Raw genomic sequence first — 25079 nt, 5'->3', positions numbered from 1 at the left:
AAATGGCAATTACTAGTTAGGAAAATCCGAGTATATTTATATTTTAGTTTCCTGGTATCCACAGGTATTTAGCCAATTTTTTGAGACAGATTGTAAATCAGTTCCTTCCCATGTGAGGGCATTACAAAAGAGTGTAATAACTTCCAAAAGAGATAATGTTTTGAGCTACTTTCAATAGTAAGGCAAAAATGAGAACATTTATCCAAATGAGTTTTTTTTTTTTTTGCTAATACCACATATATCTTTTAACGTTAATAGAACAAAGATTTACCTAGAAAATTAAAAGCCAAAATTACCATTTTTATTATAGTATAAGCAGATTAAAATGTGGATGAGAAGTCTATTTTTCAGGGCAGCAAAAGAGGAGCAACTGGCTGAACCCCAGAGAAGCAGCACTTCAGGACTATGTGTGCTTATTCAGAATAATAAAGCAGCTACTTCTGCAGAGGTCCAGACTGGAGCCGAGAAAACCTCTCTGAGAGCATCAGCCTTCAGAGTGCACAAAGATACCCAGACAAGAACTGGGCACCAATAACATGGATATGAGTGAGCTCTACATAGGGTCTCCTTCAAAAATGTAATAGCTAATCCTACCTCAACCTAAGAAGTCTGAGGAAACATGACATGTAATTCCCCCACACTCACCTGCCAACAATCCCTATTATGTATGTGAACAGTAAGGTTCTAATTCCACTAGGATATTATGTGAATTACAAAACGTCAGAAGTTGCAGTTGGGGATTTAGCTCAGTGGTAGACTGCTTGCTTAGCAAGCACAAGACCTGGTTTCAGTCTTCAGCTCTGAAAAAAATAAGCTACAAATGCAATACAATCTAATGAAATACTCTCTCCTTAAAATTGCTAGAATCAATAGTGTTACATCTTTCTTCTCCTATATTTCCCAAATACCTTTCTTTCCAAAGCAAAGAAATCTTAAGGAAATGAGAACCTAATTAAAATAATAACCACATTTTTCAATCCAAATTTCCAAGAAAACACTTGGAGTTGTTTCAAATGTGATCATGAATGAAATATGAATCTTTGAACAGAGATTGGCTGCTAGCTGAATTCTTTTGATTCCAAAAATTAATGACAGCAAATAACTTATTTCAAATATGTTTCTTTTTTAATGTAACAAAAGAGGTCAAATAAATATTATCATGATTAATCTTTCTTTTTTTTTTATTAACTTGAGTATTTCTTATATACATTTCGAGTGTTATTCCCTTTCCCGGTTTCCGGGCAAACATCCCCCTCCCCCCTCCCCTTCCTTATGGGTGTTCCCCTCCCAACCTTCCCCCAATTGCCTCCCTCCCCCCATAGACTAGTTCACTGGGGGTTCAGTCTTAGCAGGACCCAGGGCTTCCCCTTCCACTGGTGCTCTTACTAGGATATTCATTGCTACCTATGGGGTCAGAGTCCAGGGTCAGTCCATGTATAGTCTGTAGTGGCTTAGTCCCTGGAAGCTCTGGTTGCTTGGAATTGTTGTACTTTTGGGGTCTCGAGCCCTTTCAAGCTCTTCCAGTTCTTTCTCTGATTCCTTCAATAGGGGACCTATTCTCAGTTCAGTGGTTTGCTGCTGACATTCGCCTCTGTATTTGCTGTATTCTGGCTGTGTCTCTCAGGAGCGATCTACATCCGGCTCCTGTCGGTCTGCACTTCTTTGCTTCATCCATCTTGTCTAATAGGGTGGCTGTATATGTATGGGCCAAATGTGGGGCAGGCTCTGAATGGGTGTTTCTTCAGTCTCTGTTTTAATCTTTGCCTCTCCCTTCCCTGCCAAGAGTATTCTTTTTCCTCATTTAAAGAAGGAGTGAAGCATTCACATTTTGATCATCCGTCTTGAGTTTCGTTTGTTCTAGGGATCTAGGGTAATTCAAGCATTTGGGCTAATAGCCACTTATCAGTGAGTGCATACCATGTATGTCTTTCTGTGATTGGGTTAGCTCACTCAGGATGATATTTTCCAGTTCCAACCATTTGCCTACGAATTTCATAAACTCCTTGTTTTTGATAGCTGAGTAATATTCCATTGTGTAGATGTACCACATTTTCTGTATCCATTCCTCTGTTGAAGGGCATCTGGGTTCTTTCCATTTTCTGGCTATTATAAATAAGGCTGTGATGAACATAGTGGAGCATGTGTCTCTTTTATATGTTGAGGCATCTTTTGGGTATATGCCCAAGAGAGGTATAGCTGGATCCTCAGGCAGTTCAATGTCCAATTTTCTGAGGAACCTCCAGATTGATTTCCAGAATGGTTGTACCAGTCTGCAATCCCACCAACAATGGAGGAGTGTTCCTCTTTCTCCACATCCTCGCCAGCATCTGCTGTCACCTGAGTTTTTGATCTTAGCCAATCGTACTGGTGTGAGGTGAAATCTCAGGGTTGTTTTGATTTGCATTTCCCTTATGACTAAAGATGTTGAACATTTCTTTAGGTGTTTCTCAGCCATTCGGCATTCCTCGGCTGTGAATTCTTTGTTTAGCTCTGAACCCCATTTTTTAATAGGGTTATTTGTTTCCCTGCGGTCTAACTTCTTGAGTTCTTTGTATATTTTGGATATAAGGCCTCTATCTGTTGTAGGATTGGTAAAGATCTTTTCCCAATCTGTTGGTTGGCGTTTTGTCCTAACCACAGTGTCCTTTGCCTTACAGAAGCTTTGCAGTTTTATGAGATCCCATTTGTCGATTCTTGATCTTAGAGCATAAGCCATTGGTGTTTTGTTCAGGAAATTTTTTCCAGTGCCCATGTGTTCCAGATGCTTCCCTAGTTTTTCTTCTATTAGTTTGAGTGTGTCTGGTTTGATGTGGAGGTCCTGGATCCACTTGGACTTAAGCTTTGTACAGGGTGATAAGCATGGATCGATCTGCATTCTTCTACATGTTGCCCTCCAGTTGAACCAGCACCATTTGCTGAAAATGCTATCTTTTTTCCATTGGATGGTTTTGGCTCCTTTTCAAAAATCAAGTGACCATAGGTGTGTGGGTTCATTTCTGGGTCTTCAATTCTATTCCATTGGTCTATCTGTCTGTCTCTGTACCAATACCATGCAGTTTTTATCACTATTGCTCTGTAATACTGCTTGAGTTCAGGGATAGTGATTCCCCCTGAAGTCCTTTTATTGTTGAGGATAGCTTTAGCTATCCTGGGTTTTTTGTTATTCCAGATGAATTTGCAAATTGTTCTGTCGAACTCTTTGAAGAATTGGATTGGTATTTTGATGGGGATTGCATTGAATCTGTAGATTGCTTTTGGTAAAATGGCCATTTTTACTATATTAATCTTGCCAATCCATGAGCATGGGAGATCTTTCCATCTTCTGAGGTCTTCTTCAATTTCTTTCCTCAGTATTTTGAAGTTCTTATAGTACAGATCTTTTACTTGCTTGTTTAAAGTCACACCGAGGTACTTTATATTATTTGGGTCTATTATGAAGGGTGTCGTTTCCCTAATTTCTTTCTCGGCTTGTTTCTCTTTTGTATAGAGGAAGGCAACTGATTTATTTGAGTTAATTTTATACCCAGCCACTTTGCTGAAGTTGTTTATCAGCTTTAGTAGTTCTCTGGTGGAACTTTTGGGATCACTTAAATATACTATCATGTCATCTGCAAATAGTGATATTTTGACCTCTTCTTTTCCGATCTGTATCCCTTTGATCTCCTTTTGTTGTCTGATTGCTCTGGCTAGAACTTCAAGAACTATATTGAATAAGTAGGGAGAGAGTGGGCAGCCTTGTCTAGTCCCTGATTTTAGTGGGATTGCTTCAAGTTTCTCTTCATTTAGTTTAATGTTAGCAACTGGTTTGCTGTATATGGCTTTTACTATGTTTAGGTATGGGCCATGAATTCCTATTCTTTCCAGGACTTTTATCATGAAGGGGTGTTGAATTTTGTCAAATGCTTTCTCAGCATCTAATGAAATGATCATGTGGTTCTGTTCTTTCTGTTTGTTTATATAATGGATCACGTTGACGGTTTTCCGTATATTAAACCATCCCTGCATGCCTGGGATGAAGCCTACTTGATCATGGTGGATGATTGTTTTGATGTGCTCTTGAATTCGTTTTGCCAGAATTTTATTGAGTATTTTTGTGTCGATATTCATAAGGGAAATTGGTCTGAAGTTCTCTTTCTTTGTTGTGTCTTTGTGTGGTTTAGGTATAAGAGTAATTGTGGCTTCCAAGAAGGAATTCGGTAGGGCTCCATCTGTTTCAAGTTTGTGGAATAGTTTGGATAATATTGGTATGAGGTCTTCTATGAAGGTTTGATAGAATTCTGCACTAAACCCGTCTGGACCTGGGCTCTTTTTGGTTGGGAGACCTTTAATGACTGCTTCTATTTCCTTAGGAGTTATGGGGTTGCTTAACTGGTTTATCTGTTCCTGATTTAACTTCGATACCTGGTATCTGTCTAGGAAATTGTCCATTTCCTGAAGATTTCCAAATTTTGTTGAATATTGGTTTTTATAGTAAGATCTGATGATTTTTTGAATTTCCTCTGAATCTGTAGTTATGTCTCCCTTTTCATTTCTGATTTTGTTAATTTGGACGCACTCTCTGTGTCCTCTCGTTAGTCTGGCTAAGGGTTTATCTATCTTGTTGATTTTCTCTAAGAACCAACTTTTGGTTCTGTTGATTCTTTCTATGGTCCGTTTTGTTTCTACTTGGTTGATTTCAGCTCTGAGTTTGATTATTTCCTGACTTCTACTCCTCCTGGGTGTATTTGCTTCTTTTTTGTTCTAGAGCTTTTAGGTGTGCTGTCAAGCTGCTGACATATGCTCTTTCCTGTTTCTTTCTGCAGGCACTCAGCGCTATGAGTTTTCCTCTTAGCACAGCTTTCATTGTGTCCCATAAGTTTGGGTATGTTGTATCTTCATTTTCACTAAATTCTAAAAAGTTTTTAATTTCTTTCTTTATTTCTTCCTTGACCAGGTTATCATTGAGTAGAGCATTGTTCAATTTCCACGTATATGTGGGCATTCTTCCCTTATTGTTATTGAAGACCAGTTTTAGGCCGTGGTGGTCCAATAGCACGCATGGGATTATTTCTATCTTTCTGTACCTGTTGAGGCCCGTTTTTTGACCAATTATATGGTCAGTTTTGGAGAAAGTACCATGAGGAGCTGAGAAGAAGGTATATCCTTTTGCTATAGGATAGACTGTTCTATAAATATCCGTTTAGTCCATTTGGCTCATGACTTCTCTTAGTCTGTCGACATCACTGTTTAATTTCTGTTTCCATGATCTGTCCACTGATGAGAGTGGGGTGTTGAAATCTCCCACTATTATTGTGTGAGATGCAATGTGTGTTTTGAGCTTTAATAAGGTTTCTTTTACGTATGTAGGTGCCCTTGTATTTGGGGCATAGATATTTAGGATTGAGAGTTCATCTTTGTGGATTTTTCCTTTGATGAATATGAAGTGTCCTTCCTTATCTTTTTTGATGACTTTTAGTTGGAAATTGATTTTATTTGATATTAGAATGGCTACTCCAGCTTGCTTCTTCTGACCATTTTCTTGGAAAGTTGTTTTCCAGCCTTTCACTCTGAGGTAGTGTCTGTCTTTGTCTCTGAGGTGTGTTTCCTGTAGGCAGCAGAATGCAGGGTCCTCGTTGCGTATCCAGTTTGTTAATCTATGTCTTTTTTTTGGGGAGTTGAGGCCATTGATATTGAGAGATATTAAGGAATAGTGATTATTATTTCCCTTTATATTCATATTTGGATGTGAGGTTATGTTTGTGTGCTTTCATTCTCTTTGTTTTGTTGCCAAGACGATTAGTTTCTTGTTTCTTCTAGGATATAGCTTGCCTCCTTATGTTGAGCTTTACCATATTTTATCCTTTGTAGTGCTGGATTTGTAGAAAGATATTGTGTAAATTTGGTTTTGTCATGGAATATCTTGGTTTCTCCATCAATGTTAATTGAGAGTTTTGCTGGTTACAGTAACCTGGGCTGGCATTTGTGTTCTCTTAGGGTCTGTATGACATCAGTCCAGGATCTTCTGGCCTTCATAGTTTCTGGCGAGAAGTCTGGTGTGATTCTCATAGGTCTCACTTTATATGTTACTTGACATTTTTCCCTTACTGCTTTTAATATTCTTTCTTTATTTTGTGCGTTTGGTGTTTTGACAATTATGTCACGGGAGGTGTTTATTTTCTGGTCCAATCTATTTGGAGTTCTGTAGGCTTCTTGTATGTCTATGGGTATCTCTTTTTTTAGGTTAGGGAAGTTTTCTTCTATGATTTTGTTGAAGATATTTACTGGTCCTTTGAGCTGGGAGTCTTCACTCTCTTCTATACCTATTATCCTTAGGTTTGATCTTCTCATTGAGTCCTGGATTTCCTGTATGTTTTGGACCAGTAGCTTTTTCCGCTTTACATTATCTTTGACAGTTGAGTCAATGATTTCTATGGAATCTTCTCCTCCTGAGATTCTCTCTTCCATCTCTTGTATTCTGTTGGTGAAGCTTGTATCTACAGCTCCTTGTCTCTTCTTTTGGTTTTCTATATCTAGGGTTGTTTCCATGTGTTCTTTCTTGATTGCTTCTATTTCCATTTTTAATTCCTTCAACTGTTTGATTGTGTTTTCCGGGAATTCTTTCAGGGATTTTTGAGATTCCTCTCTGTAGGCTTCTACTTGTTTATTAATGTTTTCCTGTGTTTCCCTAAGTGTGTTCATGTCTTTCTTGAAGTCCTCCACCATCATGATCAAATATGATTTTGAAACTAGATCTTGCTTTTCTGGTGTGTTTGGATATGCCATGTTTGTTTTGGTGGAAGAATTGGGCTCCGATGATGGCATGTAGTCTTGGTTTCTGTTGCTTGGGTTTCTGTGCTTGCCTCTCGCCATCAGATTATCTCTAGTGTTACTTTGTTCTGCTATTTCTGACAGTGGCTAGACTGTCCTATAAGCCTGTGTGTCAGGAGTGCTGTAGACCTGTTTTCCTCTCTTTCAGTCAGTTACGGGGACAGTGTGTTCTGCTTTCGGGCGTGTAGTTTTTCCTCTCTACAGGTCTTCAGCTGTTCCTGTGGGCCTGTGTCTTGAGTTCACCAGGCAGCTTTCTTGCAGCAGTAAATTTGGTCTTACCTGTGGTCCCGAGGCTCAGGTTCGCTCGTGGGGTGCTGCCCAGGGGCTCTCTGCAGCGGCAGCAACCAGGAAGACCTGTGCCGCCCCTTCCGGGAGCTTCAGTGCACCAGGGTTCCACATGGTCTTTGGCTTTTTCCTCTGGCGTCCGAGATGTGTGTGCAGGGAGCAGTCTCTTCTGGTTTCCCAGGCTTGTCTGCCTCTCTGAAGGTTTAGCTCTCCCTCCCACGTGATTTGGGTGCAGAGAACTGTTTATCTGGTCTGTTTCTTTCAGGTTCCGGTGGTGTCTCAGGCAGGTGTCCTGCCGTTCCTGGGCCCTCATGATTAATCTTTCTAAATAGCTTACCTAAATCCTCACCTACAATGATTCTAGGTGCAGAGTTAATGCATAATCCTCCATCTTAAATCAGGCAGCAGAAAAAAAAAAACAAAAAAATAAAAAACAAGCACAGTAGCAATTTTCAAAGTTCACTTAGTACAGTGCTGTTACTATGGTAACCCAGGCAGACTACTTCTTTGAAAGAATCACATCAGAGTCTAAACAAGGTCATGTCGTGGTCTTTTACTCTTTTTTCCTCACAAATGTTTCCTTTGCAACAGCCTCAATAGAACAGTATCTAGATAATTAGTAATTTTGACTAGATTCTATTGTCTCAGTAATTACTTTTAAAGACTTTGTTTTTTAGGACACTGTCCAATAAAGTAACCTAACTAGGGCTGGGACGATGGCTCAACTGGTAGGACGTCTGCCTAGCAAACTGAAGCCCTGAGTTTGATTTCCATCACCATATAAAACTGGTTATGTTGTTGTTGCACATTCCTCTAATCCCAGCACTTAAGAGGGAAATAGAAGGAAGGGAGTCGGAAGTTCAAAGTCATGCTTGCTACATAATGAATTTGAAGCTAGTAAGACCTATGTGTGGCCTAGCCCTGTCTTTTTTTAATTTTTATTTGAGACTTGCACATTTTGTTTTGTTTTGTTCTGTTCTGTTCTGTTTTTTGTTTTCTCCCTCGAGACAGGGCTTTTCTGCGTAACTCTGGCTATCCCGGAATTCTCTCTATAGACAAGGGTGGACTCAAACTCAAAGATCTACCTGCCTCTGTCGGGATTAAAGGGATGCACTGTTACCACCTGACATGAGACCCAATCTTAAAGAAAGAAAAAAGGGAAGGAAGGAAGGAAGGGAGGAAGGAAGGAAGGAAGGAAGAAAAGAAGGAAGAAAATGAAACCTGAACACGATTCAAAGTCAAAATTTTGCCATTCCAAGTTCTTGACTTTTTGGTACAAAAATTATTTATGTATCCAATATGTAGCAATATTAAAATATATTTAAAACTTTAGGGATATGATAAACAAAATTAATAAATGGCCACACCATTTTTCTCTCCAGGGCATTCATGCAGCATGTACACCTATAAAGTCTATACCATGATTTCAGGACAATTCTTACAATGATTATGTGAAGTAAAAGATGTAGCAATGTGTAAGACAAACACAGCCATGACAAATGGGGTCAAGGGAAACAGGAGAAGGAAGCAGAATTACCTCTTACACTGCATGGTGGGGCAGAATGAGCCCCATGGCACAGTGACCACATGGCACATCACACTCAGACCCCTGAGAACGAGCCTGGTATCACAAAATAAAAATAAGGAGCCAGGCAGGGTTACTCACTTCTGTAATCCCAGAACTTGAGTGGTTATGGCAGGAGGATCAGACATTCACGGTCATTCTCACCTGCATGTCCTCTGAATGTCAACTTTTATTTGTGGCCTAGCAAGCTGTGTGAGAGTTTTGTGCTAAGGGTTTTACTGATCACTGCTTACACAAAATAGTATAATAGAAGCCTTTCAAAAATATGTGGTTTTAAACCTCCATAAATTTACCACTTTAACCATTCCTTAGTATATACAGTTAAACAAACCTCTATAATTTTAAATCAGATATAAGGAAACTTCTCTTAGTACCTTGTAATGAAAGAATAATGTAATCTGATATTTTTTTTTGTTTTTGAGAAAAGAATATAATTATATATATATATATATATATATATATATATATATATATATATCAGATAAGTCATCAATGCATCAAATATATCAATGTAAAACTGTACCAATTTAAACTATACTTGAATAGGAAATATATGTATTTACTAGTACAGGACTGCTTCATGTATAGGTAAATTATGTTGGCTCAAAGTTCTGTTCACATACCCCAGCCCCCTGTGATACTGGGGACAAAGCATCCATTTCCTCATAGTCCAACTGTTCAAACACAGAGGTCAGAAAACAACCTGATGGAGGTAGTTCTTTTTCTCTACCATCGTGCTCAGGGACTGAACTCAGGCTGTCAAGTTTTGCTTCAGGTGCCTTTACTTGTGAAGCCATTTTTACTGGCTCATCCCAACCTTCTTTGTAATTCTTCTTACATCGTGCTAAGGACAGACCACAGAGTTCTATGAATTAGAGGTAAGCTATATATTACTTATTTTGGGACAGGATTTTATTATGCGGCCAGGTTGGCCTGAACTCACTCTGTAAATAAGACAGGCTTGGACTTGTAATCCTTTTGGGTTGTTAAAAGTCTTTATGTAAACATAAGTTCCTCAAGGCTGAGTCTCAATAACGAGCTTCGTGATTGAAGATGGTGTGAAGAACCTAACCAGACTACCTTAGACTTTCCCTTTGAAAGTCACTCACTGTTCACTCCTTTATCTGAATGGGCCTGTGACTATCCAAATCTGTCAAATGTTTTCTCTGTGTGTGGGAAGCTTGGTATCAGTGTCTTCCTAGGCATTCTCCACCCTATTTTTTGTGACAAGGTCTCTGATTGAATCTGCAGCTCAATGATACCATAATAGGAGTGGCAAGTAAGTCACAGTGTCTATCTCCCCAGACCTCGAGTTATAGGTGTTTGCTGCCTTTCACAGCCTTTACATGGGTGTTGGGGACCAAATTCACTACAGCCCTAAAATGTATGCTCAGCAGGGCACCATCCTTTACCAATCTGAAAGCTAAACATGTTATCAGACATCCTAGATCTATACAGAGTTCCACTTGTTTTGCTGTAGCCTGCTTATTGGCAGTGATCATCAATGTGATAAATGCACTTATTTATGTTTCTCTTTGTTTTGTATCAAATAAAATATTATGTGATCACCTCCAGTGTTTATAACCTGAGTCTGTGCTCCCAGGCTACTAGCACTTAGGTTTGCCTCAAGAATTAACTATTCCTTATTTCCTGAGGTAAGTGCTGTATTTTGTGTCAATAGTACCTTCCAGCAATTTTAACTTCCTAATAAATATATTACTGGTATAATCTATCCCAGCACTCATTTATATCTAAGACAGGAGGCAGATGTTTCTGATAATTTAGTAAAAGAAGCCATATCACATCTTTTTTCCAAATCAACTGTCAAATCTATAAATCAAGGTGCATACTGGTATTGAGTACTGGCATTCCTTAGCAAGAACTAAAATTATGGAATTCCTGTGGAGGTGTTTCCTTCACTGAGGTACTCAATTAAATTCTAACACTTAACAAGAATGGCTACATTTATCAATACTATTCTAGCACAGACCTTATGTCATACTGTGAAAGTTCAGGGACACCAATATCACGGTACTAACAGTGACCTCATCTGACATGGCATCAGATACATATTACAGCAACAGTAGTTTTGAACTTCTGAATATATCTCCCAATAGAGCCGCACAGAAAAGTGTACTGAGAACAATTTACGTGCGTATTTAAAAAGCTCTTTACTAAACTGCATTAGTCAAAGCTCTTTGCACTTTGTAAGGTGTGGGCTGATGCTCTCTACTCAGCAGACAAAGAAGGAATACATTTTAGTGCAAGGATGGAAAATCACTGACAGTTCATGGGAAATGGTAAAAATTCAAAATGAGTGTCTGCATTTGGTTCTAAACTTAAAAGACTTTTTTTTTTCTATTCCCAACAGAAGATCAGTAGCAAGTCATAGCAGGATGCCATGGAAATGAGAAACTGAAGCGATCAGAGAACTCAATTTGCAGTTAAATGGTCTGTAAACAATCCTTACATGTTCATCAAAGAAAATACTTAAATATTAAATACTTGGTTGGAAGAGGGATTCTTGTGCACCTAACCATTTCTTAACCTAACTAATAAACAAGGAAATTTCAACCTCCCAAACCCCCTCAAGGAAAAACAACAAAAAATCCTCACAAACAAACAGAAAAAAAAAAACAACACTCTAAACCACTAAATTAAAACCCAAGGCACCCATAGGTTAAAGCCACTGAGCAACAGACAGGATTGAAACAGCATCACAATTCTTACCAATTGACTGAAAATCTTAGTGATAATAACTGTTAATTGAAATGAGATTAAAACTATATTCAAGGCTAAAGTGAGATGTCCGGGTTCTGAAGCCTCAGCACAACCAGCAGCAGTGATGGCAGAGTCCAGGGCAACAGAATGCAGTAGTAAGGGCTCAGATGGGAGAACTCAGCCTACCTTTGTGAGTGTTGTAAAGGGCTGGAAATGTCAGGGTGAAAAAAGTTGTAGAGTATTTGCCAGGCAGCATTTACTGGAAGAGGAAAGGCTCTTCTTGTGTCACGGTACCAGCACAGGCACTGGATGAAGCGAAGCCAAGCAGGAATGCACTGAACAGTGGCTCGCACTCTGTATGTATTTCTGCTGCAAAATTCTGGTTCTGTGAAGATTTCAAAGAAGAACAAAAACAATATTGCAATTCAAATAAATTAACTGTTCATACCATTTAGTCACACAGTACAACTACCCATCAGCATATCCATAAAACCCTAACCCGTGGGTTCACAGTCACTTTCTCCTATGCAGACACTACTTGCACAACCTCTTTAGTGGCTGAGAAAATGAGAGAAGCTTAGGTGACTACTGGGCAATTCTTTTTGTGATTTCTGAATATCCTAGAACCAAAACAAACAATTTTGTACTTTTTTCAAGTGTAATAAAACTATAGGAAAAGAGTCTATGAATAAAAGGAAGAAAAACACATGCTTTGTTCTATGACTTTAAACATAGGAAAATGTAGAAATATTACGGGTACAGAGACAGCTTTGTAAGTGGCAAGTTACTATAAACATACACCCAGAGCACACGCTCTATGGCCTCCTCATAATCATAGAATGCTTATGGCTCATTATTGTTTTTTATTGCTGCTCTGCAGTAGTTTTTGTTTTGGGGACAGGATTTCATTTATGCACCCCAGGATGACTGGCCATCCTATGGGTTCAGCCTCCTCAGTGCTGGGATTGCAGGTGAGTGGTGGCCTGCCATACCCAATTTATCATTATCTTTTGTGAGTACATGCTAGGTCTCTCTACATTTAGATCTTTGTAATTAATGCAAACTTCCTAACTAAATTAACTTGGTGTCACCTAAGCATGGGTAAAGAGCCAGAATAAGGTCAAGACTTCTGAACTGACCAGGATGTTCTTTCTCAGGCATTCGACCTGATTCTAAGCAATCAGTACTTGGACCACTGGCTCCTACAATGGCATCCTGAGCATTTCTATTAGGACAAGCTGCTGGCACTCTAGCAGTTGTGATACAGCTACCAACACATATGAACATTGAGATATAACTGCAGAATTCTTTAAATGTAAGATGTAAATGTTTTGGCAATAGGTTGACTAAAATCCTAACACAACTTAAATGCCGAATAAATGATTTCAGATAAGGAGATTGCTAACAGGGTGCCAAGCACATTTAATTCCGTGTGTAATGCTATTGGATGAGTTTTCATCATGACATTCACTGTCGTTGTTATCATTCCCAACAGTTCTTTGTTTATGCTGGCATTCACTAGTGTGAATAAAAAAATCATACTATATCTTGCGGATCATTTGGCAACAGGCCCTTACTCTCATCCCATTTAAGTTCAAATTGTAAAAGCAGATCATATATTCCAGGTCCAAGTGAATCACTGACAGGCTGTTCAGCTGATCGGCCATCCAGAAATTGGCAAAGCCTACCTTATGAAAGGCACCAGTAAATACTCAAAAATGAGAATAAGAAAGGAAAAAAATGAGAAAATATAGAATCAGTTCTCTACTGCAAGGCTGACCATTCAGAATGACTGCTGTTACAAAGGAAACCAATAAATAACACATGTACACTAAGCCCAGACAACGAGGGTGTGTAACCCAGTAAAGTAGGAAGGAGTTGAATGCAAAATCGGAAGGTAAACAGTGGAAGAGTGTGTGGTTGTCGTTGGGGAAAGCAGAAACCAAGTGGAGGGAGAATATGCTAGCCATAGTGGTTCGTTCCTGTAGGCCTTCACTTAGAAGGCTGAGGCAGCAGTGCAACAAGTTTGAGGCTAGCCTGTGCTACGGAGTAAGAAAAATAAGTGATGTAAGCACAAGAGGCAACCCGGTGTTGGACTACAAATCATTTGTTGGACAGGGTACACTTGGCTGACTACAAAGCTCTTCTTTGCCTATAAAAGACAGGAAGGGACAGACAGTGGTGGCTCATGCCTTTAATTCCAAAAGATGGAAGAAGAGGCATGCAGATCTCTGAATTGTTATCCAGCCTGGTCTACAATGTGAGTTCTAGGACAGCTGCACAGAAAAACCCTGTCTCACAAAATCAGGGAGAGAAAAACAGGCAGGGAGTGTGATCATCTGAGGCCTGTTGCATTCTCTAACCTAAATGACACTCTTAGAGCATTGGGTTTCAAGCCCAGGATCTTATGCATATGAGGCATGCACTCTACCACTTGACTGCACCCACAGACTATATAATATTGATTTCACTAATGTAATGGTAATGACTGTGTTGGCCTTAACATTTCCACAAAAGTCACCTCTGACAACTATTCTGAAAATAATGATAAATGTGTTGTTAAGCAACTAACTCATGCAATATATTCTCTTAGAGTTTATAAATGGGTATAGCTCAATTCTTATAACAATTCTCTTAAGGGGAGTAGATTGAGACAGGCTGCACTATGTACCCCAGGCTGGCCTCTAACTTGAAATTCTCCTGCCTTTACTCAGTAAGGCCAGGATCATAGTGTGTAACAGCACGGTAAACTTTCTCATAGTATTTCCTAAGATAGTCCTTTGTTATTCGCATTAACACAAATTCAACTTGACTGGTTCTCTTTAAACCTGTTATAATTATAAAAAAAAATTCCTGTCATTGCAGAGGAGAACCAGATACTGGTTGTTGTGCAGGGGACCCAGTGGTACCTGCGTGGAGGAGAATGGATAGAGATAGCTTTTGACTTTATCCTCTTAGTCTCCCTTTTCTTTACATTACAGAAGAAAATTTATAGATAATATTGCATTCCTCTGACACTATAGTAATTCTGAAAATGAGCTTAAATTCCCAGCTCTCTGGATGTATCCTTTTTTTTTATTTAGTAGACACATTCTACCAGGGAAACTATGGCAGGCTTGCCCTCAGATGTGGTTGGTTCTTTCTCTTTATTCTATAAACATTTCTCTTCAGAGGGATACATGACTATATAATATGAATCAATCTTGAATATCATCTATAACAGATAAGGTTTGAATTAGCTATGGAAACAATAATGACAAGTTTTGAGACACTGGTCTCTGGAGCCGATATATTTTGATTCTATGATCCTCAGCCTGTGCTGATAACCACTGAACACTCTCCAGGTCCCTTGAGTTCATGTCCATGCACACACAATTTTACTCAAAAAATTAGTAAAACCTGATCTGTGCCCAGGCACTCATTGCACATGCCTTTAGAGTCAGAGGCAGCAGATCTGGGTGAGTTCAAGATTAGCCTGTTCTGTAGATCCTGATCTCAGACAAACAGGGCCACACTGAAATACGTGCCTTGAAAAATAACAACAACAGCAGCAGCAGCAACAAAAATAAACAAAACCAAACAAATTGATCGCTAATGATATAACTAAGGACTCTATTTTAAAACTTTAGTTAGCTTACTAGAAGAATGAGGTAATGTTACTATTGGAAAGTCTGGGACTTTGTGCTATCTAATTGGATTCCTAGTTGGGGCAAAAAATGATAGGATAGAGGACAAAAGACTTCCTTAGTATAAATAGAATGCACTATATTTGACACAGTAACTTTGCAGAAAGATAGTACTTAAATTTCTTAATTTTTTTTGGGGGGAAAGAAGGTAGCATAAGTCAATTATAAAGATTCCGATACAACTATGAATATAAATGTTGAGCAATCTTTTTTTTAAGACCAAGTATTTTTCAGTAAAAATAATGGAGAAAAAAGGGAAATAAGATATTTATTTTAGGACAAAAGTTTACAAACATTTTCAATAAATAAAACTATGGTGAAAACATTAAGTTAATACTCTGACATACATTTTAGGGAATAATTTTATAAATGAAGTTTGAGTAAATAGTCGAACTGATTTTAAATGACCTATACCCTATAACACTTCTGTTTTAGTAATGATATTATAAAAGCAACAAATCACTTCTTCAAAGAAGACGTTTACTAGTGTGTTAATCCTTTTTATACCTCACTCTAGCCTATTCAACCAATCAGTCTAAATTTATCATCACACAGTTCAGACCTAGATACCCATCCATTCAACAGGGATCATTCTACTCATCAGAGAAAGTAATTATGCATGAAATGATGGCTTCCTACTCAAAAAAAAAAAAAAGGACTCACCGAGGCACTGCTCACAAAGTAAGCATCTATACCATCCTGCTATTGCAACATCATCACAGTAAGCTTTCCGAATCTTCCAAAACCGTCATTTAGAAATAAGTTTATAGAAATGCTAGATCGGTGGCTCTATAGTTATGTACTGCTGATTTTGTGGATAAAGGAGCTTAGTTCCCATCACCCATGCTTGGTTCACCACTGTCTACAACTCAAAATTCAGGGATCAGACACACTCATTAGGCTTTCATGAAATCCAACCACATATGTGGTACCCATACATATACATATATGTAGGCACTCACATATATGTTTTAGACAAAAATAAACACTTCATAGGGATTTATAGTTAGAGGAAATCTAAGAGAATACTGAGGTAAATGCAGTATAAAGTAGCCTTGGACTTCTGATCCTTCTACCTTCAAATTCTAAGTAAGGGATTATACAATAACACTCTGCCTGACTCTCTTTTCTTTAGAAAAAAAAGTGCTATATTTTACCACACTGGTTAATTAATTATAATATATACAATCAATTCACTATCTGACTTCCATGTTATAAATGTTCAAGTATATCTGGTATCCAACAAAAGCACTAACTCCTGAATCTGGGCACTATTCCCTTGTCCCAATGTGAATCCTCCCTCTAAGGCTGTGCAATCCAACAGTCCAGTGAGGAATTTGAGGAAGTCAGTGCTAATGTACTATGCTCAAAATATTGTGCATGCCTTCTAGACTTACCAGAAGTTTAAACAACCAAAATCTGGATTTATAGTAGAAAGTTTTTTGGGGGGTTGATAAGAAAGAAGTGCATAAACCCATAAAGCGCAAGTGAATACACATATATTGGGATGATACCAATTGGAGCAAAGAAGCACGGCAGAAGACTCAGGAACCATAATATCACCAGGAATTCAGCAATCTGTAAAGCAGAGGGAAGACAAAAGAGAGAAAGTTCCTCATTATCATTACACAGAATAGCCTTTAATAAACAAATATATATAAAATGATGCACAGTTCAATAATCCTCTAGTGGGAGGTTGACTTGAGCACTGATCAGGTTATTCATGAACACCCTTGCATTCAGTCACTCAGAGTGGAGTACATCTATGGAGTACCAGTAAGTCAGATGCTCTGTGAGAGCGGAGAACACTCAGAAGACTCTTAGTGAGCTGGCCATTCTTTTAGTGAGGACATGTTCACAAGACTCTGTGCTGTACTACCTCAAAGGGATGATGATGAGACAAATTGTTTCTTGAATTAAGTTAAAAGGTGAGGAAATGATTTAATCCAGCTTGTCTCCAACCATTTGTGTTGATGCGCAGTAGAAAAAGGAATTCAATCAGAAGATAGCTACCACAGTAGATTCTTATCAAGGACCACACAGTTCTATCTATTTCAAGTTTATAAACAACTGAAAGAAATATATTGGTTAGTTATCTACCATGTTCCCTTTAAATACCTTTTCTCATAATTCTCTAAGTCACAGACCTAGGACAAAATATTTCTACAAAGACAATCTGTATATAGATAATCTTAATAGTCAATAAATATGCATCTAGGCATATTTCTTCTACCTCTTTATGCTGCAGAGTTCCATTAGATTAATTTCTATCAAACTTTTTTAATCATGGTATTCCATAGTTCTATATGTTTTTTTTAATTTTCATTCTTTTTCTAAAGTATAAAACAGCAGGTTTAAATGGCATTGAACAGTAAGACCAGACTTGGTTTTTGTTTGAGACATGCAGTCATGACAATCCTGCAGCATGCTATGTAGACCAGACTGGCTTCAAACACAGGGATCATCTTTCCTCTGCCTTCTGTATCCTGGCATTAAATATGTGCCATGCCTAGTATAAGACTAGTTTAGTCAATGGGAGCTTTCTATATGATACAACCTCTTCTACTTTGCTGTCTCTGTCATTACACTAATTACACTTACTTCTACTGCACAGATTTGTTGTAAAATGAAAAGATACAAAACACAAGGCAAATGTCACATAATAATAGTTGACATCTATGGAATGTTTAAAACATTAAGAGTTTACTTTGTTCTTGGTACATTTACATGTAAAATAGTTTAAATCATTATAATAGCTTCATGAATTTAAATTATTATGCCTATGTTGATGGAGAAAACAAGAGCACAGAAAGGTTGAGGAATTTGCTCTGGATTATTGAGCTAAATGTAACATTTGGTTGGCCTGGCCTTGTACTTGAAGGTACCCATCTTCCTCTGCCTCCACACCTGGCTGCAACTTTTATAACTGTGCACGAAGCTGGTGCTCTCAAGTACTATGTTGCTTATATGCCCATTCACACCACTCGGGAACACTATTGATCTCCACTTCCTACAATTCTGATATTCAAACACTTTAGCTCTGCAAATTAAAGCTCTTAAAGACATCTACTCTCCAAATTACTTTTCCCAAACCTATGCTACACTACTCCCACTTCAGTCCTAATGCATCTTACCTTTTAAAAAGTGGGTTTTTTCCCAGCACCTACTGTGCTCTTTCATTTCATCTCAACCAAATTATATTTCCTTAATTTATATAATCATTTTTTTAAAAAAATATTTAGTAACTTAAAAATAACAGGTCAGAAAAAGTGTTGCTTTGAAATCAAATATATAAATCAAATATCAAATCCTAGTAGGAGAAATTATTTGATTTAGAATTTCTGGTTCTCAGTTTCCTCTTGGTCAATAGAAATATCATCTGTTCTCATACTGGTCTAAAAAAAAATGCTTAAAATGATAAGTTATTAGGAAAATGCAACTTAAAAACAAAGACAATACCTCACATCCACTTGGATGGACGTAAAAGCACCCTCATACATTACTGGTAGTAATGGAAAGCGGTATAACCTCTATAGAAGAAAATAAGATGCTTTCCTATAAAGTAAAACATGACCCAAGCCTGCACACCTACTTGGGTTCCATTTCTCGCCCCAATAGGAGGGAAACAACTCACCTACGTCACCCGTACAGTGTTTTCTGATCAATACATGTGAGCCATAGCAAGCATATGCCCATAGGTCCTAATATCATAATATAAACAATGAAAAATTTTAAGTTTAGTAGACCCAAAGAGTCTATGAATGGACGAATGGATAAACAAAAAGTGATATGTGGAACGTAGTACGGATTGATGCCACAACGTAAATGAATATTGAGAACACACTAAGTGAAAATGCCACAAGACTTCAATCACATGGACTATCTACTGGAGGTATATCCATAAAGACAGAAAAGTTCTGTAGTTGTCGACAGCTGGAGCAATAGAAATTTTTGACTGGGCTCCCTTCTAAGACAGTAAAAGGTTTAGGTAGATTGTATAACAATATTGACATCTTCTTGTAAAATAGTTAATTCTGAGGTCAAAAAACAGCTTAAGCAAGCATGACAAAGTGAGTTTGCACCATATAAAAACAGGCTTTGTCATAGATACTTATAATTTAGTGCTGTATCATGAAGACAGTCATGCCGGGAAAGTTCACTAACCAGCAGCCTAGCAAAATAATCAGCCTCAAGTTCAGTGAGCAACCTGGCCTAAGGGAATAAAGCAGGGATAAGAAAGACATCTGTTATCCTCTTTTGGGCTTTTTCATGTACACGTGCTGGGTATACCTGTATACAGGAATCTGACACACACACACACACACACACACACACACACACACAAAGAAGGAGTGTTCATCTTTTATACACTTCATTTCACTAAAAGAAGTAATTACAAAGGGGGAAAGTAATAAAATATTGAAGTTTACATTGAAATTCCATCTTAAGATTAACTGTTTTAACTGTTTGCCACTCACAGATTTGCTCCAACATTCCAAAATTTCTAATTCTGTCTGGTCAACTTGACATAACGTAGAGTGACCTGGGAAGAGGTACCCCTATTGAGAATGTGTTGTGACTGTGTCTCTGGTAGACGGTCTTGACTGATGGCTGATGTGAGAGGGCCGCAAATAAACTCAAGTAATTATGGAATAAGCTGAGTTCATGGAGTTTCTATCTAAGAATAAGAATACCACCTCTGTGAATAATGGATCCATATAATAAAAGCTGCATACTGTTCTATTCTAAACTCTCACATAGTTTAAAATCTTAGTGAGAGGATACTAACATTCATTAGCATCTGTTGGGCTAAGTGATGTTTTATGTTTCTTGCTGTGTATAATTTTATTTTCACAGTAAAAACATACATGATTTTACAGGAGCTAAATGAAGAAACAGAGTTAAATCAAGTACGTCATCTAAGGACACAAATATTTAATTTCAGTAATCTGGTTCCAGAGCCTTCTGGACTTGTATGTAAAATATTTACAAATCAGAACACGTCTGTGAACTCAAAAAAAAAAAAAAACAATGCCCCAAACAGAAGTCTATTCTATATCTTTTCATTATAATCTTTGCTGCATTGAGTCCAGTTGGTGGATATGTTTTCTTTTGTTGTTTTGGGACCTAAATCACTGTTGAAACTCATCACAAAACAGTGCCTGCGCTTTACATCCCTTTCCAGCCATAGTAAGTAAGCACTGTCTTCTAATACGAATTGTCAATCTTTTTGTGAGCTAAATGAAATAAGTGTATTTTTGGAGTTTGGCTTCTTTTGTTTATTTTTAAATGGTTAGTTTCATGTTCTATAAACCTCAGTTATAAACTTTCATCTGTGTCCCTGTATGTGGCTTCAGTTCATTCCTCTCTCTTCTCCACACCATCCCATTGGGAAAAAAACAAAACAAAACAAAACATCTATTACATTGTTGATAGAACTTTGTATTGTTCCAGTTTGGGGACATAAACATAGTACAGTTACTAATGTTCTCGAGTGCTTATACGTAGGTGTATGCACTTATCTCTATTCCTAGAGAGGTTCATAGGTTACTGCCCACAAACATAGGTTACCTCCGTTTTGGTAAATAGTGCCTAGCAACACTCTGAAGTGCTATGCCTACCTTTCACTTCCAGTATTACTGCCAAGATGTGCCACTATACAGAGCAACACAACTCCTGTACACTCCAAATATATGGCTATGTGAGAGGCTTCGAGGCTGCTACTGTTGTAGGCACATTGGCACAAAAATATTTCTTTGTATTGTAGCCTCTTAGGTTGTACATTTATAAAAAACAATATAATTAAATTTTTTTAACATTTTACATATACTACCAATTATTCTCAAAAAGTCTTTCAACAATCAATAGTCCTACCATTAATTTACAAGTGCTTATTTTATACACTTAAGTCTACTGCAATTGTTAAGTCATAAGTGAAATCTGGCATAATTTGATTATTTTAAATTGAGCAAAGGTTAATAGAAGAAAAACTGAAAAACAAAAATCTGTATAGAAAAAATTATTTTTATGAAATTAAAACTCTGGGATATGAGATTTTTTATTGAAAATTATTGAACACTAGGTCATGTTCCCTTGAGAGACCATAGCAATTTTTCACATAATTTTTATGTGAATGCAAAATGAAAAGAATCTTGCTTGTACTTGCTTTACCGCTGCTGTGCTTCTCTCTGACTCTCAACAGTGCTATCTTCTCAGTACCTGAGTGGAGTTAAATAAAGACAGACAGCTGGCCTTATCTGTTTACCCTACCCCTCACCAATACTCACAAAAATCAAACAAAAAAAGGTTCTGAGGTTAGAGTGTAATGCACAATGTTAGATATATAAACTGCATGCATTAAAAATAAACTCAGAGTAATACAGTCTATGTTTACTAAAAACTTAGCTTGTCAAATAAGTTAAAAAAATAAAAAAACGCCAAAATCTCCCTTTCCTTTAATTCACATGAAAAGAAAGAAATCTGCCTTTTTCCTGACTTATTTAACTCTTAAGGATTGACTTCTCCTAGTTTTTCAGTACTGGGGACTGAACTCAGGAGTCCATTTGAGACAGGCAATCATTTTGCTACTGAACTACATAACCCTCTCCTTCCTCTGTACGCCCAAACCCTTTTTTTTTTTTTTTTGTCTAAAGACTCATTGCGGTCAAGGTCAGTTCCTATGTGTTCAAGTCACATAAAGGTGACTTGCGGGTTTACTGGGGAAATAGCATAGTGAGCAGAGAGCTTAAGGTGCAAGTGTGAGGATCTGAGTTTGAATGCAAGAAATCCACATAAAAAGCAAGATTTTATAACATGAATCTATAATCCTTGTGCTCCATCCACTGGATAGCAGGGTGAGATAGGAGAATATTAGACACCTATAGGCCAGCTTGAATGGCATAGACGAGGTAAACAATAGAGAAACCCAGCCTCAAAACCAAAGGGAACAATGCCTGCCTTGTTCCTCTGATATTCTAACTGTGCAGGGGTCACATTTACATTAATGGATAATACAAAAACTTCAGGTTCTAAGTTACTTATAGATGAACAAATAAAGATAAATTTATAATAATCCTGTATATTTAAGGTACTGAGTTCATTGAATAGATGAGGAAACTGCTGTAGAAAAGAAGAATTTTCCATTGGACCAAAACAACCCATAAATGGTGGACCTGGAACTGAAAGTCAGACCGAGTTCTGCTCTTTCCATGGCAGCTTGGTAATCTGGTTGGTCGTGTGTACTGTAGACGTTTCATGTATCCTAGACACGTAAACTATAATTACCCTACATGCACAGAAACTGGTTAAAAATTATCATATCTCAGCAATATTAAATTGTATGATTTGTGTGCATAATACTTTTTAGCAACTAGTGGGAAGGAGGACCTTGAAGTTTTGGTTGTAATGGCTGACCTGTCTTTCTAGCTACAAAACTCTAATAATACAATGAAAACATACAGTCAATTGGAAAGTTCCTGCAATGCCTTGCAAATAGGTTTATAACTTTGTGATATAAAGTAGGCAATTCTGAGGAAAAAGCATCCAAGAAATAATAAAGTTCTGTACATCACTTAATTTCAATTGGTTTTCTCTTCAATCCATTCAGACTTCTCCAAATATTGTTAAACTTCTCTTATGCTGCATGTAGTATTCTAGTGATTAGAGACAAAAGTCCAGCAATAAAGGTGTTTGAGACCAAGTACAACTATTTCTTACATATTAGTGGCAAGTAGAGACAGGAGTATGTGATGCACTGTCATGTCACAAGCATCTGAAGAAAACTAATATGGCTAAAGGGATAGAAAAATAGAGAGGAGACCATATAATGTAGTGTGCTCACTGAATGCCTCACTGAGAATACAGCATTAAACAGAGATCTAAATGAAGGGAAAGAATAAGGCAAATTGACACCCTGGGAAAGAGCTCCCTAAGCAACAGATGTGTCCAAAGAGTAATGGATTCAACTGAATGAGCATGGGGAGAAAGACAAGATAGGAAGTAACCAACAATTAAGGTGCAACATCATTGAACATACTGTTTACTATGGAGGGGGAGGGTTTGAAGAAAGGGGAACAGAAGGAAACCACATTGCACAGACTTGTGGTTAGAAAAAGCTCAGGGTAGACGCACACTGTTGTACGATAAACAAGAAACAACTCTTGAGACAAAGATAGTAATAATGGATGGAGTGAATAGTGATAAAATTCAAAGAATATGAAGACAGTAATAAGATTTCATGTTTGTGTAAGTGATAAAATACGAAGGATGTTGTTTGGAAACTAAGTGTTGGCCAAAGGTAAACTATCATGTGTGCTGTCCCCAGCGAGTAGTATTATTAATAGTAACGGTGAGCAACTGATTCTAACACTGTGACAAAAGTGATGTGCCTTCCTACAGACCTGAAGGGTTCAAGTTATCAAGAACTAAATTCTTTACAAACATGAGCCAAAAGGAATAAAAGCCATGAGCTCTCAGTAAAACAACTGTGCCCTTCTCAAAACCAGGCTTTTGGAAGAAAGAAAATAATGATATAAACCCTCTGACTACCAGGAACCATAACAAGCAGGGAATTACAGATGCTTCTGAGAGGTTCCTGTTCCTGATTAACATATGTGGAAGGCTCTGACGAGGCTATCTCTTCAGCGATCCCACTCAACTCCTACCCAGGAATGACTGAGCTTTCCCATTGTTGACATATTTCTTCCTTTTCTTATACCAAGACAGAAAGCCACTTTCCTTCTCCCCATGTCTGATATCATCATGCTCTTTGTTCTCTTTCCCAAATGGCTGTTTACTCTGAATTGGAAGCAAATTAGTAAACCTTAGAGATACTGAAAGAATATCAATGAGGCAGTTGCAGACACAACAACACTTTTGACATCACAGCCGAAGCAATGGCTCTCCAGGATACAAGACATTTTTCAGGGAAGGTGTAATGATAATGTCACTGAGAACTGCCATAGCCTACCTGGGGAACAGCTTTCCCTTATATTAACCAGATTCGAGGGTGCCCTTTACAGGAGTGTCTCCAGTGACACAGTGAAAACCTATACATACTACAACTCTCTGAAGGTAGAGACTTATTTTTGCTTCATTAGTGGTTACATGCTCTGAATGGAAAAACTTTGTCAGGGGCTTGGCATAGGTAGAAAAGTTCTGGGAACATAAGGTGGAGGAGATTCTTCTGGATATTTCTATTTCCAGGTATATTCCTGTGAGATACAATTCAATTTGTTAGGTTTTCTCTGTTTCCCAAAGACCAGGATTTTCTTTGCAGACCTTTAATTGAATGAAAATTGTATTACGTTTTCCTATTGTACATTCCTTGGTATAGGACTCTATATATTTTTTCCCGTATGTGAACTTAAATATTCCTCTTTTCAATTCAATTTTTTCCAATGATTTTGGTAACAAAGGGGGTCAGTTTTAGAGTGAATGTAACAGTGTAAATATTGTGTACTCTTTTCAAAAGATAAACTCCCAAGTCCTTATTTTTTCCTAAAATTACCAGACATCAGTAACACAAAGGACAACATAGACTATAGAATACAGTATTGTAGTTCCATTAGATATCAGTTTCTAATATCTACCTTCCTGTGTTCCCTCGGCCAGTCTTGAGGGTTTTGGATGTTTTACCATGATTCTTTCTTTAGGCCAAACATAAGATTCAGGAGGATGGGAAGGGAGAGGAATGAGTGAGGTCCAGGTATACCTCAAATTTAATAGGTTCTTAAGAACAGGAGGGAGTCTATTTGGCATTGTCATTTGTTGATTCTACATTCTTGAGCTAATTGTGCAGTATCCATGGCAATATTCCACCTAACGTCATAATTATAGAAGCCACCAAATATATATATACAGTATATATCAGTATATATATATATATATATATATATATATATATATATATATATATATATATATAGAGAGAGAGAGAGAGAGAGAGAGAGAGTAACAAATCAGGATAAGATAGATGAACGTAATAAGTGCATTTT

The 25079-nt window shown here is 37.6% G+C and overlaps 1 long non-coding RNA gene across 1 annotated transcript in view; it reads right to left on the bottom strand.

Moving 5' to 3' along the window:
* Nucleotides 1-24805, bottom strand: part of LOC134484508 (solute carrier family 53 member 1-like) — a 108915-nt gene extending 84110 nt beyond the window's left edge. The window contains exons 1-3 of the long non-coding RNA XR_015647321.1: nt 24675-24805; nt 16482-16662; nt 11585-11783 (exon numbers count right to left, since the gene is read on the bottom strand). This is a non-coding gene — a long non-coding RNA (solute carrier family 53 member 1-like). The remainder of the gene's footprint in view (nt 1-11584; nt 11784-16481; nt 16663-24674) is intronic.
* Nucleotides 24806-25079: the final 274 nt, after the last annotated feature.

Source organism: Rattus norvegicus, chromosome Y (genome assembly GCF_021556685.1).
Source record: "Rattus norvegicus strain SHRSP/BbbUtx chromosome Y, alternate assembly SHRSP_T2T, whole genome shotgun sequence".
NCBI lineage: Eukaryota > Metazoa > Chordata > Mammalia > Rodentia > Muridae > Rattus > Rattus norvegicus.
The sequence above is the reverse complement of the archived record's forward strand: the minus strand, read 5'-3'. Positions and strand labels throughout refer to the sequence as shown.